Source organism: Pinus tabuliformis, chromosome 5_2 (assembly GCF_031772625.1).
Source record: "Pinus tabuliformis cultivar Carrire ecotype Pingquan chromosome 5_2, CPIR1, whole genome shotgun sequence".
NCBI lineage: Eukaryota > Viridiplantae > Streptophyta > Pinopsida > Pinales > Pinaceae > Pinus > Pinus tabuliformis.
In genome coordinates this window covers 366254240-366270997 of record NC_142306.1, presented here as the reverse complement: position 1 = coordinate 366270997, position 16758 = coordinate 366254240, and the positions used below count along the sequence as shown (strand labels likewise).

At 42.4% G+C, this 16758-nt stretch overlaps 1 protein-coding gene across 3 annotated transcripts in view; it reads left to right on the top strand.

Annotated features, from left to right (window-relative positions):
* The window catches only part of LOC149158979 (DNA mismatch repair protein), a 241557-nt gene that overhangs the window by 37908 nt on the left and 186891 nt on the right, over nt 1–16758 (top strand). Inside the window, exon 2 of one of the 3 annotated variants that reach the window (XM_089433421.1) lies at nt 13748–14362. The exons of 1 other annotated variant lie outside the window; for it this stretch is intronic. The gene's annotated coding sequence lies outside the window, so the exon portion shown is untranslated. Of the gene's footprint in view, nt 1–13747; nt 14374–16758 lie in introns of all 3 variants that reach the window. One more of the 3 variants, XM_089433420.1, reaches the window with a different exon arrangement.

The window sequence follows — 16758 nt, the reverse complement described above, 5'->3', positions numbered from 1 at the left end:
ATGGGACACTTATTCGTATAAAAATAATGTCTGGCTGTGGGCTTTCCATGTTCCACCCAACCATAGGCCTTGTGGTTCATCAGTCTCAACCATGGGTCACCCTTGAGTCGGGGCTGCAACTCCACAGGCAATGTTACACTAGAAACATCCATACATCCATGGCCAAGGCACAAACCCAACAACCATGACTCCAAACACTGTGCTCTGCTTCCTCGAACCTGTGCCCAAGTGGCACACCCTTTTGGGACCTGCTAGCCCCTTTGTGATGCCCACCTTCCAGGGCACATTATGGCCAACCAGGGACTTCTCAGCACAAGGCTCCAGGAGCTCGTGCTACTTCCAGGGCTTCTAGGCACCTTGAAGGCCATAAACCAAAACAACTTCCCGCTGGTTTGGAACCCAAGCTCAGGGTTCACTAACTAGTTGCTCAGAACCAAAGTCCATAACCGTATTTGTACAAGGATGATAATAATCAAGATCATAATATTAATCATGATAACCCCCCTTAGCCAAATACGCATCCTTTATATATGCATGGCTTTCTTTGCCATGTGGCGCTCCTAAAGCCATGTGGGCCCCAGGTGCCCTTTTTCTTCCAACACCTATCACCGAGCACCCCATTGCCTGTCACCGTGGAGTTTCTTTGCCTCCCTACTCTTTTACTGTGGAGTAGGCTTTGCAGCCAACCTATTTTATTATTAATAAATATTTAATTACATCTTAATTACAAATCCAGTCTCTCTGGCTTCATAGTCTTTAAAGGCATATATATCTAGGCACACTGGCTCCAAAATATATAACTTGACTCACCAACCTACATACCATAGTACATATACTTATATCATCTTAGACAGGTAGGGGTATTACATTCATCCCCCTAATTTTATGCATTGTCCTCTTAGTGCACAATATGTCCATAATGTTAGCTTTCTAATACGCAACTGTTAATTTAATAAAAATTCCGCGATGGCCAACCAGGGCACATTATGGCCAACCAGGGACTTCTCAGCACAAGGCTCCAGGAGCTCGTGCTACTTCCAGGGCTTCTAGGCACCTTGAAGGCCATAAACCAAAACAACTTCCTGCTGGTTTGGAACCCAAGCTCAGGGTTCACTAACTAGTTGCTCAGAACCAAAGTCCATAACCGTATTTGTACAAGGATGATAATAATCAAGATCATAATATTAATCATGATAACCCCCCTTAGCCAAATACGCATCCTTTATATATGCATGGCTTTCTTTGCCATGTGGCGCTCCTAAAGCCATGTGGGCCCCAGGTGCCCTTTTTCTTCCAACACCTATCACCGAGCACCCCATTGCCTGTCACCGTGGAGTTTGTCTGCCTCCCGTACTCTTTTACTGTGGAGTAGGCTTTGCAGCCAACCTATTTTATTATTAATAAATATTTAATTACATCTTAATTACAAATCCAGTCTCTCTGGCTTCATAGTCTTTAAAGGCATATATATCTAGGCACACTAGCTCCAAAATATATAACTTGACTCACCAACCTACATACCATAGTACATATACTTATATCATCTTAGACGGGTAGGGGTATTACATTCATCCCCCCTAATTTTATGCATTGTCCTCTTAGTGCACAATATGTCCATAATGTTAGCTTTCTAATACGCAACTGTTAATTTAATAAAAATTCCGCGATGAAGAAAATGAAAACTAAACTCCAAGCACTTTTACTAAATATGTTGAGTATTCTAACAAACAATAGTAGCGGAAAATGAATTCACAAAGACACAAGCGATCAATAAAGCAATACACTAGAAATTACCTAGGAAACCCCAACTGGGGAAAACCTGCCAACCTGTGTTTTTAATTATTTTGCTTAGCAAAATCTTTTAATAATTTTTACAAATCAAAAGGAAAATTTTCCCTTCAATTCGCCGTCCCTCAACACACTGATCTGCACACTTCTAACCAACTCGGTCTCCCTGCATGCGCAACTCTATGGACTCATACAAGCTAATTTGACCCTCCTGTGCAAGCTAAATTGTCCCTGGAAGAGATGTATGTTCGCAGAAGGAATTCGCTATGGTTATTCTACCTCTCTTTTTGCCCTAGTGAGTTGATATGGAAAACCCTTCTTTGCTGAGCTAAACACACAAGTCATCTAGTGCATAATGAGCCAAGTTTGTACCCTTTCTCTCCTTATAAAGTCAACTTGGCCTTCCATCTTCCACGAACGACTGAGATTAAATCTCAATGGATGACTGAGATTGCTTTACTTTTTGACTATAGGAAAATTAGATTTTCCTAAGTCAAAATTAAGAAAAAGTAAAACTGTGCCTTAGCTTCACTTGTGGGTCCCTCTGCCAAATTTAGTGCACTTCTAAATTTAGCAGAACCATTCCTTCTCTAACTCCATCTAACACTCCTTAGAGAGAAAGGTGTTATGTACTACACCCAGTTTATCTCTGAAGTAGACGAATATGCTTCTTTCAAATCCATTGGTCAAGATATCTGTCTTCTACTCCTTTGTAGGGACGTAGTAGTGTCTGACTTTACCTCTCTGAACACAATCTCTGATATGGTGGTACCGAATCTCGATGTGCTTGGAGTGATCATGAAATACTGTATTATCAGAGAGCTTGATGCAACTCTAGTTTATGACTGTGGGCTCCAACTTCTGACTGAAAACCCAACAAGTAGTTTCCTCAACCATATGGCCTCGCAAGCTACCAAGCTGGGAGCCATATACTCAACCTCAACTAAGCTTAGTTGTTGGGAACGGGTCCCCTAGGGTCAATTTTGGGGTTAAAAGCCCAAGTTTTGGGGTTAAAGGCCCAAGTTTTGTATAAAGAATGTAAAGTCTCTGCATTTTGTGGTCGCGGAGCGCGAAGATGTAAAGAGTCATCAAGGGTTTCCGCCCTTAGTTTATGTAACTTGTGTCGGCTTTATGAGATCCACCCTTGGTCTATGGACCATGGGATTGTATAAAAAGGGAAGTCTTAGAAGAGTCTAAGGCAGTTTTTAGTTCATTTCAGATATGTTTTGAGGAGTCATTGATGTAATGGGTCTGTGAGAGCTAAGAGCGAAGAGTCTTAGCGTAAGAAAGAGGCTCTGCAACTGTGCGCAACTGAGCGCGCAGGGTAGTTAGAGTCTGTAAAGGAGATCTGAACATCAATAAAGAGAATTATTCTGGAATTACCTGTGTATGAGCTATTTTACTTCTGTTATGAATGCATGCGATTATGTTATGTTGAATACTGGGTTTATGATTTAATGCTGTATTGATGCGCGAATCTATGTGTTTTAATTTGTTATATGAATGGAAGTAAGAATGTCTGTTTATGCGAAGATATTCATAATGCATGTTGAAGTTATCCACTACTTAAGCTAATCTGGGTAAATACAACAATAAGAGTAATTACAGAGGCGCTTAAGCGTCTGAATCGCTTATTTAGGGTATGCGAAAGATAGTTGTAGACCTTCGCAGAAGTCTAGAGGACGAGTAAGGGAAGTATATCAATAAGCCCTAAAAGGCTTATCGATCGGCGCGAAGGAAGGGTTAGGGTATAAAGCGACATCACTGCCATCTCAGGGTGTAGAAACTTGGTTCCTGCATCCCCCCATACTGCTTTGGGTGAGACTTCAGTCCGCACTCCGTGGATTGATGCTGAAAGGGCCAGTAGTGTAGGGATTTGCTTGGCTAATTAACGCTGAACCTGGGTCAGGGCCCATCAAGCCAACAAATGGTTCCGTTGCCAGGATCGAGATCTGCATAAAGAGATGTGTGATGTCGCATCACTGGAATCCAACTAAGAAGGAGATCGAAGACTGGTTGGATAGAAAGATCCACGAATTCGCGGCACAAGAGAACATGAATCCGCGATTGACGAAAGAACAGTGGTTGGACAGATATCTGTACACAAAGATACACAAGATCTTCTTCCTTCCTGGTCGAATTGTACGAGTGGATTGCAAAATTGGCAGACAACCAAGGAAGGTGGAGGCTTGACAGTCCAATAGTCTGGACCCCGGAGTTAGTGCGAAGATTAGAAGCCTCTGAAGATAAGATCGCACGCGCTGTCGATCATTGGCTCGATCGTATCATAGGAGGGTTCGTGACAGAGTTCGCGGTCGATACCTCGGTCAATTACAGCGAAGCAGAGCGTCGCTTCTTCAAGGGGCGCAAGGTAAGTATTTAAGGTCTTTAAATACTTGGATTAAGATGCTCTTGTGTGAAAAGCAGGTTATGCAACTACCTTGATGTTTGGGGCTACGCGAAGTGGAAAGACCTTCAGGAATAGAGGGAAAACAGGCCCTGAATATAGCCCACTGATTGAACCTCCTCTGAGTGACAACGAGGAAGCAGCACAGGCTTCTCCGCAGAGCGCTGTTCAGTTGATAAAGCAAGGGTTCCCACGAATACCCCATCCACCCACACTGCCTCCATCTTCACCTTCGCCACATACACCTTCGCCTACACCACTGCCACCGTTCAGTATGGCGAACTCAGTAAAGCTACCTGTGTTCAAGGGCTTGGGAAATGAGGATTCAGACCAGTTTTGGTTCGTCGTGAAGGCTGTATGGGAAGCTCAGGGTATCACAGATGATCAAATGAAGAAAGCAACGTTGGTTAGTGCTTTGTAGGAACGTGTGCTAACATGGTACATTAAGTACTGCATTGATAACCCGACGTCTGCGTTGGCAGATATTCAGACTGCGCTGAATAAGGAATTCAGTAGACCTAAGTCTGAAGCGCAATCAATTGTGGGATTCAAAGAGATCATGATGAAGCCTGGCGAGACACCCTGGGATCTGGATCAGAGATTGAAGTGTATAATTTGCGAAGCTAACATGAATCTGACAGATGGGCAGCACCGCGAATGGTTTGTGGCTTCGCTCCTGCCTCATCTAAGGGTTGCGCTATCATAGCAAAAGATTGGGACCCAGGCGGAAGCTCTGGAAATTGTGATGAGATTGCATGAGACACTGATGCAAGATGCTAATTTGGGGGTTCAGTAGATTCATGCGCAGTTGCAGAACCTTTGCCTAGAAATGCAGAGTCTGAAGAACGATAGAATAGTTCGGCCAGAGGTGCGCGAAGAAGTTTGGTGCTTGAAATGCAAAAAGCTAGGGGCATGACAAAGATCACTGCCTAGTCTTCGCGAATTATGTTGCAGCAGGAGGACCAATGCCTTTGAGGCCGGAGGCTCAAGTAGGGCCAAGTGCAGGGCTCGCGCTATGGTGTGCTATCTATCAGGTAGCTGGAAAACACGTGACAAACAATTGCCATTTGTTGCAGAAATTTGTACAGACACCGCAACAACTCTTCTGCAACTTCTGTCAATTGGTGGGTCATGATGAGCGCAATTGTCGTAGTTACGAGTTAATGATGGATAGAACGCCCGCATATAGGGTGCAGGCAGAAACCCAACCTCCGGACCAAGGTGTTGGGGGAGCGCGAGGCGAATATTAGGGGCGCGGACGAGGCTGAGGTGGAGGAGGACCTGGTAGAGGTCAGGGACAGGTCATTTGTTACAATTGTGGAGGACCAAGACACTATGCGTGAGACTGCCTAAATCCGACGCGTCTGTCATGCCGATATTGTACTCAGTTTGACCACGCAACTGAAGATTGCCCGGTATTGCTAGCTAAGATACATGAAAAGGTGATACACCTTTGTATCCGACTCAGAACCTACAGATGATGAGGGTTGAGCCTCGCGAAGAGGATCCTAAGGTAAATATTGTGCTGCGGAGTGGGATGACGACTGGCGAAGATAAGGGGAAGCAACTTGAAGAAAGTGAATGGGTCCGCAAAGCTCCAGAAAAGGAGGTTGAGTTTGATCTGAAGCGCGCATGGGAAACATTTATGGAAGCAAAGAAAAGCTTCGCTGAGGCCTCTACCTTAGGAAGTCAAGATAAGCCAGCTAAAGAGATGGACCCTTCCATGCTTACTACTTTCTTGGAGACCTGTATGAAGCTGTTGCGTGACAACAAGGTTGTGAAAGGACTATAGGAACTAATAAATAAGTGTGTCGGGAAAGAAAACGCTCCTGATGGACTGCGCGTAGTCAAGAAGATTGGTAAGCATAAGGCAAGAACGGGGCGTGAGATGAGGCTCACTACGCAGATAGGAGAATATGAGATGGATCAAGTAATTTTGGATCTGGGGTCGGACGCGAATGTTTTGCCTAAACAGACATGGGAAAGGATGGGGAGACCTACGTTGCAGTGGTCTCTGATTCAGTTAAGGATGACAAATCAACAGAAAATTATCCCCATGGGAAGATTGTAGGGAGTGACAGTGGATATTGAGGGCACGAGTGCATTGGCTGACTTTGAAGTGATAGAGATTGTGGATGACAACAATCCCTACCTTGCGCTCCTTGGGATCGATTGGGCCATTGACATGAATGGGGTAATCAATTTGAAGAAGTGAAAGATGATATTTGAGAAGAAATCGCTCCGCGTAGTAGTGCCCCTGGACCCTGCAGAAGGACCGCGCTATACTGAACCGGTCCGCGATTATGAAAGCGATGATGATTTGGACCAGATTTATAAGATAACGACGCGAGATCAGGATTGGGTGAATCCGATAGCAGATGGACGCATTGCTTGGGACCGCGAAAGTTCCTGCACATCAGATTCAGATGAGGAGTTGGAGCACTGGCAGAATCGACTGCATGAAGTATCTACGTTGCGCTGTAATATGATGACCAAGTCGTTGTGCTATGTATCGTCAGAGGTAAGAAATCTGCCTTACTATGATGGTTTAACTGATGTCGATAAATTTTTGGATGCATTTGAAAGGGAAGTGCTAGTGACTTCCAGGCCTTGGATTGGGCACTGTGCGCTACGCTTGCGAGATGGTGGGGTACGCACAAAGATAGTTTTGACGATTGGCGCATGTACAGAAAGATGATGAGATTGCGGTTTGGTCACCCACAAGTTCGGCTAACAGAGAAATATGATGGAAGGGATGATCCGCGCGATCACCTGGCCAAATGGACTAAGGTTTATGGAGCGGAGCCTCAGCCTGAATGGGTGCATCTGTTTTGTCATACTTTGGATGTAATACTAATGAACTAGTACTTGGAAACAGAGCTTTGCCATGGCACTGAAGAATGGGACGTTTTGCGACAGGGATTCTTGATGACGTTTAGCTTTGAGGATGGGTTTGAAAGTATTAACGAGGCATTGCAGGAAGTTAAGGTAGCAATCTTCAGAGTACTGCAGGATCCCTTGGACTTAATTCAACCAGATTGGACCACCTAGCTGAGCCATGCACTGGACTGTCGAAGAAGAGGATGAGGACCTGAGGAACATTAACATCCCAGAGACTGAAGGTCACCACGAAGTTGAAGGACCGCAAATTGAAAATCTAGATATCACCGCGCCACTAAAAACAAGACAAGTAAACATTGGGACAGAGGCAGAGCCAAAGTTTGCAAAGATTGGGGACTACTAGGATGACACAACAGTAGATAAGGTTGCTGAATTGCTTTGCGAATACTAGGATTTGTTCCCTACAAAGTTCTCAGACTTAAAGGGGATAATAGGGGACTTGGGGGTTATGAAAATTACACTGAAACTGGATGCGAAGCAGAAGAAGGAAGAGGCCTGGCTGAAGATGCAATAGTTGGCCGACAAAAGGAAAAAGGAGGCCGAAGACAAAGCTAAAGTAGAGTGCGCTGCTAAGAAGCAGGCAGAGGAGGAAGAAGAAGAGGAAGAGCGTGACTCTGACAGAAGTCAAAAGTCTCCTTCGCCGTAGATGGAGGAAGAAGAGCAGCAATTAGGACAGGGAGGTGCAGACTTGGAGACTACTCCATTCCGGGTTAAGCGCACTAGGGAGCAGGAAAAAGTAGGGCCGCGGAAGAAGTCCAAGGCCAACAAATCATCACTTGACCCGATCACTTTGACTGAAGGTGATTTGAATGATATCGGGGACATAGTGAGGGACGCAACCGTGGAACTGCTGCAGCAAGCCTTGGTCGCCATTCAGACAGGTCTGTGCGAGCTGCAGATCCAGGCCACTCAAGTGCAAACCAATGTGGGACAGCGCAGTGCGGTGTCAACTAGCTTGGTGCCTGGGACCTTAGAAGCAGCAGAGCTGGTCCGCTCCTTGGATCCTCGAGCCATCATGCTACTGGATGGAGCATTGACTACAGAAGTGGAAGCTGACAAGGCCACTGTCAGCGCTCTCAAGAAGGTTGGGTTGAACTTGGCTGCGCTGCCAAGTGAAGCCCTTCACACCCTGCAAGACGGTGTGATTGCGGAACTTCGGGCCAGAGAGTAGCGCGCGCTGAATGTGATCAGCAAGCAGAAGGTCAACAATGCCCAGATGTTTATAGAAAAGACTTCCGCGATTGATCTCCTTAAGAAGATCACAGAGAAGAATGAGCGCACCACAACTGTGGTAGCTGAGGCCTGCAGAACTATTCCGGAGTTGAATATCCCAGAAGATGCGCTAGTCGATGCCAGAATTCGGAAGCTCGCTGCAGGTGTGTGCGACGCAAGGACAGAGCTGGCTAAGGTTCAGTTTGAGCTGAACCTTAAGATCACAGAGCTCGAGTTGAGGGCCCAGCCTTCGACTCCACCAGAAGTCAGAGAGCAGCGTGAGGTAGCTGTCAAAGATGCAGCGGCCGCAGTGAAGGATTGCACTTCGCTCTTCGAGTAGTCGCTCGAAGTAGTTACCAGCTTGCAGGAAGATCCCAACGTGTAGTGGCTAGAAACAGAGGCAAGGGAACTGCAGCAGAAGTATGACAAGGTCAAAGCGACGGCGCACACTGTCGCCATCACATAGAGGTTGGCAAAGCTGTAGGAAGCGAAGGCACTGAAGGAACAGGTGGACGCAGCACAACGCAAGGAGGCAGTACTGAAGGCTAGATTAGGGCCTTGGCTAGATGAAGCCTATGTGCTCACGACCACCATTGAAGGAAAATTGGCTAGTCTGTAGGAAACACAATAGAAAATACAGGCAGATAGCGCAGGACCAGCGACGGAGCAGCTGGTCGAGCAGGTTACCAGGCAGCAACACAGTGTACTGTCGAGGTCACAGTTGTACAGGTGGAGCTAGGAGGTCTTCGCGACAAGATCTCCATGCCAACAGAGTGACTCGAGGGCGAGTCACCATATTTGTGTTGGGGGCCTGTTGGGAACAGGTCCCCTAGGGTCAATTTTGGGGTTAAAAGCCCAAGTTTTGGGGTTAAAGGCCCAAGTTTTGTATAAAGAATGTAAAGTCTCCGCATTTTGTGGTCGCGGAGCGCAAAGATGTAAAGAGTCATCAAGGGTTTCTGCCCTTAGTTTATGTAACTTGTGTTGGATTTATGAGATCCACCCTTGGTCCGTGGACCATGGGATTGTATAAAAAGGGAAGTCTTAGAAGAGTCTAAGGCAGTTTTTAGTTCAGTTTAGATATGTTTTGAGGAGTCATTGATGTAATGGGTCTGTGAGAGCTAAGAGCGAAGAGTCTTAGCGTAGGAAAGAGGCTCTGTAGCTGTGTGCGCAGAGGCCTAGGGTAGAATTCTGCAACTGAGTGCGCGGACTCTTGCAGCTGTGTGCGCAGGGTAGTTATAGTCTGTAAAGGAGATCTGAACATCAATAAAGAGAATTATTCTGGAATTACCTGTGTATGAGTTATTTCACTTCTGTTATGAATGCACGCGATTATGTTATGTGGAATATTGGGTTTATGATTTAATGCTGTATTGATGTGCAAATCTATGTGTTTTACTTTGTTATATGAATGCAAGCAAGAATATCTGTTTACGCTAAGATAATCATAATTCATCTTGCAGTTATCAGTGTAAATACAACAATAAGAGTAATTACAAAGGCCGATAAGTGTCTGAATCGCCTATTTAGGGTACGCGAAAGACAGTCGTAGACCTTCGCGGAGGTCTAGAGGACGACTAAGGGAAGTATATTAATAAGCCCTAAAAGGCTTATTAATCGACGTGAAGGAAGGGTTAGGGTATAAAGTGACATCACTACCATCTTAGGGTGCGGAAACTTGGTTCCTACATCCCCCCATACTTCTTTGGGTGAGACTTTAGTCTGCGCTCCGCAGATTGATGCCGAAAGGACCAGTAGTGTAGGGATTTGCTTGGCTAATTAACGCTGAAACCGGGTCAGGGCCCATCAAGCCAACATTAGTGCTAGCGATCTCTACTTCCTGCTGAACCAAGAAACAACTGCTGAACCATTGAAGGTACAACTTGAATTGCTCTTCATGTTTGCTAAACCCCCTGCCCAATTTGCATCTGTGAATCCCTAAAGACTCACTTCGTCAACTTGCCTATACAAGAATCCATAATCTATTGTGCCCTTGAGATACCTCAACACGTGCTTGGCAACAACCCAATGCACTCTGGTCGGCTCAACCATAAACTTGCTCAACTGGTTGACTGTGAATCAACTGTTTGGTCATGTGTTCACCAGATACATCAACGACCCTATGAGTTGCCTGTAAAGAGTGGCGTCCACTGCTCACCTCTGGTAGTGCCCACCTTCCTCCAATTTATGATTAGAGGTGTGGTCATGGGCCTGCAACCTTGCATGTGGAATCTCTTAAAAATCTCTTATGTGTACCTACCCTATCCCAAGAATATCTCCCCATCACCTTGCCGTACCTCCAACCCAAGGAAATAGTGTGTAAGCTCTATATCCTTCATCTCAAACTCTTTTGCAAGCTCTTGCAGTCACAAATGAGCTCCTTGCCCCCTGTTAGTATCAAATCGTCAACATATAACATAAGAATGAGAGGCTGACCCTCAACCACAATATAGTATAGGTTAGGGTCAACTTCACTCTTGGTGAAGTCTAGTCCGAGAAGGTAATTGTCTATCTTGGCATACCATGCCCTCGAAGCCTACTTGATCCCATAAAGAGGTCTCTTTAGCCTGCAAACATCCGTGTCTCTACTGCAAGTCTCAAATCCCCCATGTTGCTCAACATAAATCTCTTACTCACCAACTCCAATATTAATCCACAAATTCCCAATTAAATGGAAAAAATACAATGAGAAACCACTACAAAGCCTTACCAAAATTCACTTTAGGTTTGCAAACAAATTGTTAGCCCTCAAAATCAGTTGTAGAGATGAAATTAGAATTTAGGCCCCTCTAGCACTGCGACTAAGTCAACAAGGCCTAATTAGGGCTGCGGCTAGGGCTTATAGGTCTGATTAGGGCTGTAACTAGGGTGAAATGACCCTTCTAGGGTTGCGACTAAGGCCTAGAGGCCTCAAAACCCTTGCAACCACCTCTTGCAATTAAAATTCGTCACTTTCAAGCCCAAAAAATGACCTTAACCTTAAAGAAACCACCTGCAAAATCACTTCAGATGTAAGTTATAAATACTTATGAAAAACCCCAGTTTATGCAAGAAATAGGTTCTATAGGGCTAGCGACTTCCCTTGGAAGGCAAGGCGTTGACTTTCTAGCACTTGGGTCTTGAAGTTTAGGGCTTCTAGACCCCAAATCAACCCTCCTTGGCTGAACACACTTCTTCTCTTGGCTGGACAACTCCTCCTTAGGTGAAAATAGGCCCAAACCCTAGCCGTCTAGGCTAGGTGAGGGTTTCAAACTTCTCACTTCAGATTTGTCTTTGAATCCTTGAGCTAATGGCACCTGCAAGTCAAATAAATAGAGCCAAACCACAAGATCTAGAAAATTCTAAAATAAAAACCCCAAAAGTATTATTTACAAAGGGAAAAATAATATACAAGGGTTAGAAAATTATTTACAAAAAATTACAAATTATGTACAATATCTACAAGAGAAATATTAGCTCTAATTAGAAAATAAATCATTTATAGCCCAAGTAGATTTTGAAAATAAGAGAAATGTTTTTATTTAATGTCCAAGCTAAGACCCTGCACCAATAATCGTTAGATAAGCTCGGAGTCCAAACAAGATGTGATCACCTCAAAGTCCATGAACTTGAGGCATGCCCAAGGGCTGAATATCTGAAGATCTCTACACAAAAGATAGATTATTAGTTCCAAAGGGGTTCGATTCACACAAGAAAACCAAAGATCTAGAGATACTTGCTAGATCTACTAGCCTCAATGTGTTTACTCTAGCCCATTACCTAAAGCAAGATACCTGTGCTAATAGATAATCCAACCACTGACTATGAAACAATAATCTTCAGTTAAAGATAATTAGAGCATTAAGATCAATTCAACACATACCATGAATCATCAAGCGAGAGACACCTTGAATTGAAACCCCAAAGACTTTTTATTAAAAATATTCCAATAGAGCTTAGCTCATTAAAAAAGATTTTCAATCTAGTTCCAAATCAAGTTGCAATGAGGAGCTTGAAAGCTTTCTCATATAGAAAAATGAGAGGGATTAACCCCTCTAAGTGGAAATAACGGCTAGTTGCATCGATTCATGGCTTGATCCTTGTTGAAAAAAATTGATCCCTTGATTAGTTGGCGCAAATCTCCAAAAAATTTCGATCTTCCTTGTTCGCATTGCTGGAGGGTCAAAATTTGACTTCTGGACCACTGGAGGACCTTCAAAAAATAGAATTATTGTTACTTGTGCAAAATAATTCACTTCTTGGCCCAAAAAATTCGATTTGCTGGAAAATAGTCTTCTTTGGCCCCAACAAATTTGTAGAAATGAGGCTTTTATTTTTGACTTGAATATTTTCCTTCAAAAATTAGCCTCAAACAATTTTTCGATGAATTTTCCACTTGGAGGGTAATTGATTTTCCCTTCATTTTTTTTTTTTTACAATTTCTAGTTAATTTTAATTTTAGGTTTTGCCAAAAACTAAAATTAATAGACTCGAGAGGGGATTAAATATTTTTCTACCGTGTAAGTGTATATAAAAGTATTTTGGTGATGGTGTTCTAATTATGAGGAACCATTCACCAAAAATATTCCTAGATAATACTTTTACATCAAGATATTACAAATTCAACCCTTAGAAGGGGAAATTACATAGACATAGACTCTTAAGACTCAACCAAATTCTGTGACAAGACATATTATCTAGCATGATAAAATACATAGATTAGGACTCACCTAAGACCATGTCAATGAGCTCTACCCTAGCTTTGGGGTATATCCGGGAGAAAAACTTTGCCAATTATCCATGTTTACAAACACAGATAATTTGGTGAGGTTAAAAAACTCTCTAGAGTGAAACAATTTGAGAAGAATCATAGGCTTACTTAGGTGTTGTTACATGGCTTAATAGTCATACTAGAACCATTTTTCCAATACAAAATCAGAATTTGGGATTACAATGATGATATTGACACAAACATTTTATTCCACTGCTGTATACTCTGCTTCTTGGACTATTGACATGTACATGGTCAACAGTTCCCATAGGCTAAAGCGGAGAAATTTTTAATAAGGGGACTTAATTTGCCTAAGGAACATTATAAAAATATGAAGGGTGAAAATGGGACATTTCCTAGGCAAGTGAAACGTCACTTTAACTTTATAAAGTGACTTTATAAAAGTTAAAAGGGTAAAATGGCAGCAAAAGTGGCCATAAGTTTATAAAAGAGAAAAAATGAGGAGACTCTGCTCATTCGTGCATTTGAGTTTTTGAGGAAAGATCTCTTGGAGAGAGTTTTGAAGGAGAAACTTAGGGTTTGGAAACCCTAGCTGCCATAATTGGTTTCAGTGTTGAAAGTAGACATTCTAACTGGTTCAAATAGAGAAAAAGATCTACAAGGGATTTGTGCTAGAAGAGGTGGTAACAATTGAATCTCTGATTTATTGTTCTTCGTTTATCATCTTTCAGGTAGAAGACCCAAGCCAAACCTGAAGCCACTACCAGTGTTGGAGAAGGATGAATTTCTCTCTTGTTTTGAGGGTTGAATCCTCTGAGATAAAAGCTGAGAACAAAAATAGCAAGTAGGGTCGAGTTCTGGAGTTTAGTAGCTTGAGTTTCTTTTCCTTGGAGTGCGAGTTACATCTTTCTTTTGCTGGGTTGAAGTCTGCATCCAAGGGAACGAATTTCCAACCATGACAAAGCCGCGTTGCTTGTCAGAAAAAAGGGACGGGTTGTTCTCTCTTTCCTAGTCGAGTCTATTCCCTAGAAGACGGTATGGCTGAAAGTTAGTCGCAGTCTCATTGTACAGTGTTGAGGAGAGGACATAACAAGAAAAGGGCCGAGTTAAAGGGGCTGTCCAGCTGTTACGAACAAGAGATTAGAGTCTATCTTGCTGCATTTGTCATCAGTTCTTGGAGAACATATTTATGGGTTGTGTTGAGGTTACATAGAGGCTGACTCCCTCGTCTTATGGACGTGCTGAGTTACTGTTCATAGAGATTCAAATTCTGATTGTGCATATGCCTGTAGGGAGCTGATATTCAACGCCAAAATCAACTATTATTTCCAGATTTGCTTTCTGAAGTACATGCCAGGTTCCAAATTTAAGTTTTGTGCCTTATAATATTTATTTGCATGCCTGTATATGAATGAGTTAATGGCTGTTGTAATTCTGGGTTATTCCCTTTGATGAAAGATGTTTAGTTGCTCATCGCATGGTGTTAGACAATGGTGTATTTCTTGTTGAATATTTTGTGAATGATATATAACTACTTGAGCTTATTTATCTGGTTCTGTAATAACTTAATTGGAGATATATTGGAGAAATGTGCACCTACAGCCAACAGATAACAAACTGTTTGACAAAAGGCATCACTGAAACTCTCACATAGATTCAAAAATTTATTGAAATCTAAAACTTTCCAGGAGATAATTTTATAGTGGTATCAGAGCATGTCTTGGACAACTGTGTGGTCTCAGGACATCTTGTCAGTGGTTACATGTGTTGAAACTTGAAATATGTAACTAGGTTCGGTCTTCATAATGATTCATGTACTCTTGATATTGTATATTTGATGTAAAAGATAAAGAAAAAAGAAAATATTATTATTATGATTTTTATAAGCATGGGTTTCATTCTCAAGTCAAGCGGTCTTTCTAGGTCAGACATGTTCTTCATGCTTTTAGTGTTTGTCAAGTCAAAAAGATTAATGTCATGAGTCAAAGAAGTCATTGTCATATTTATAAGACCCTATTGGGCAACTTGTAGCAAGAAAGAAAATGTATTTTTGTGTCTAAAGTGTCAAAGTAACCCTCTAAGACCAAGTCGGCCTGTCCAGGAGAAGTCAGCCCAGTGAAGCATAATGTGACCCCACCAGAAGCATATAAGTAGAAGTACTTCAACCTCATTTGGACATATATACACATAAGTTCGATCTGAAGAAGAAGAAAGAGCGAAAGACAAGAAATCAAGAAGCAAGTCAATGAAACAAAGTGCAAACCCTAGCAAAGAACAAGCCAAAATTTTGATCATCCTAGCTCACACGTGCGAGGAAATCCAGGGTTTCTATGCTGCTATTTGTCCGAAATATTATAGGTTGAGTTGCAGATTCGAGTTGCGGGGTCGAGGACTTGATTGGAGCTATTTTGAAGAAGCTTGACTCTTGTTGACTTTTTTGACTTGGGCTTGGTTGAAGGAACATTTGTTGGAAGTTCGTAATCTATATCGTTCTAATGCTCGGATTTCTTTTATTTTGTCCCTTCCGTGTAGGGTAATGATTTTAGATTTTAGACTTCGGCGACCAGTTTCTTCTTGTAATATGATTTCCGGATCCATCGCATTCATAAAAGTTTATAATCGACGTTTTGACCTGGTGCTTGGAGGAGGGTTTAGTCTTAGGTCTTGGAATTCTCATTTGAATTGTGTCTATAAAAAGAGGAGATTCTTTTGGGTTTTCCTCTCTAGGAGAGGTTTTGGCCTTGGCTTGTAGCCTACATCTTGTGTTCCTTTGTCTTTGATGATCTTCATGTTTTTGGTAGTCGTTTGATGATAAAGAACATAATAATAACAAGCATAAGAAGAATCTAATCAAAGAAATAAAAGAACATCACAAGCAACTATAAAGTTAAGAGAAATCACCCTAATTAGCTGCCATATTGATTTCTCAACATGGTATCAAAGCTAAGGACAGTAGCATAAGGCAATTGGAGGATCACTATTATGTGGAGGAAAAGAGTTTCAAGAAGACCGAAGAAGCAATATCAATCTTAAGAAACAAATTTCTGATCTCTGTGATTAGGGACACAAATCTAGATTAAAAGAACGAAGGGATTAGAGGAGCTGAGAAGCATCATTTTGAGGATCCGAAAAGCTAGAGAAGGTCGAAGAAAATCTGGGCATTGTCTAAGGGGTCTGAAATTATTAAGGTTATGTGCCATAGTATAAGAGTGACCAAATCACAATTTTTAAAGGTGTCTTTTGAGGACTAAAGGTAGTCCTTATAGCCAACAACAAATTTACCAAATCCAAACTATATAGAGGCATTCTTAAGCTCACTTGGAAGGTATGATCAGAAGTTACAGTCATCTTAAAGACCACAACCATCTTCAGAAATATATATCAGCCTTTGTCAAGGCTTGTAACAATCTCTCCCTCCAACAAATTATGACCGTTGAAGAAGAGTCAAATCCGAATTCTCTGGAGTAGTATGATGATCACCTTATGTATTTAAAGAAACCAATCTTACTATTAAAAGGCGACGAAAGAAGAATTTTGTGCAAATCTATCAAAGGAGCAACCACAAATCTCTTTCTCAAGGAAAAGTGGAACAACCTATCATCTTAAGAAGAGCTTGTTGACTTAAGCTTCCACTGCAGATAGTATTATAGGAAGTATCAAGCTTGTGAAAGGAGACGGGAAATATCAGTCCACCATATGACATGTTCGAAAGGTATCTTATGAAGGGACAAATGCATAAATA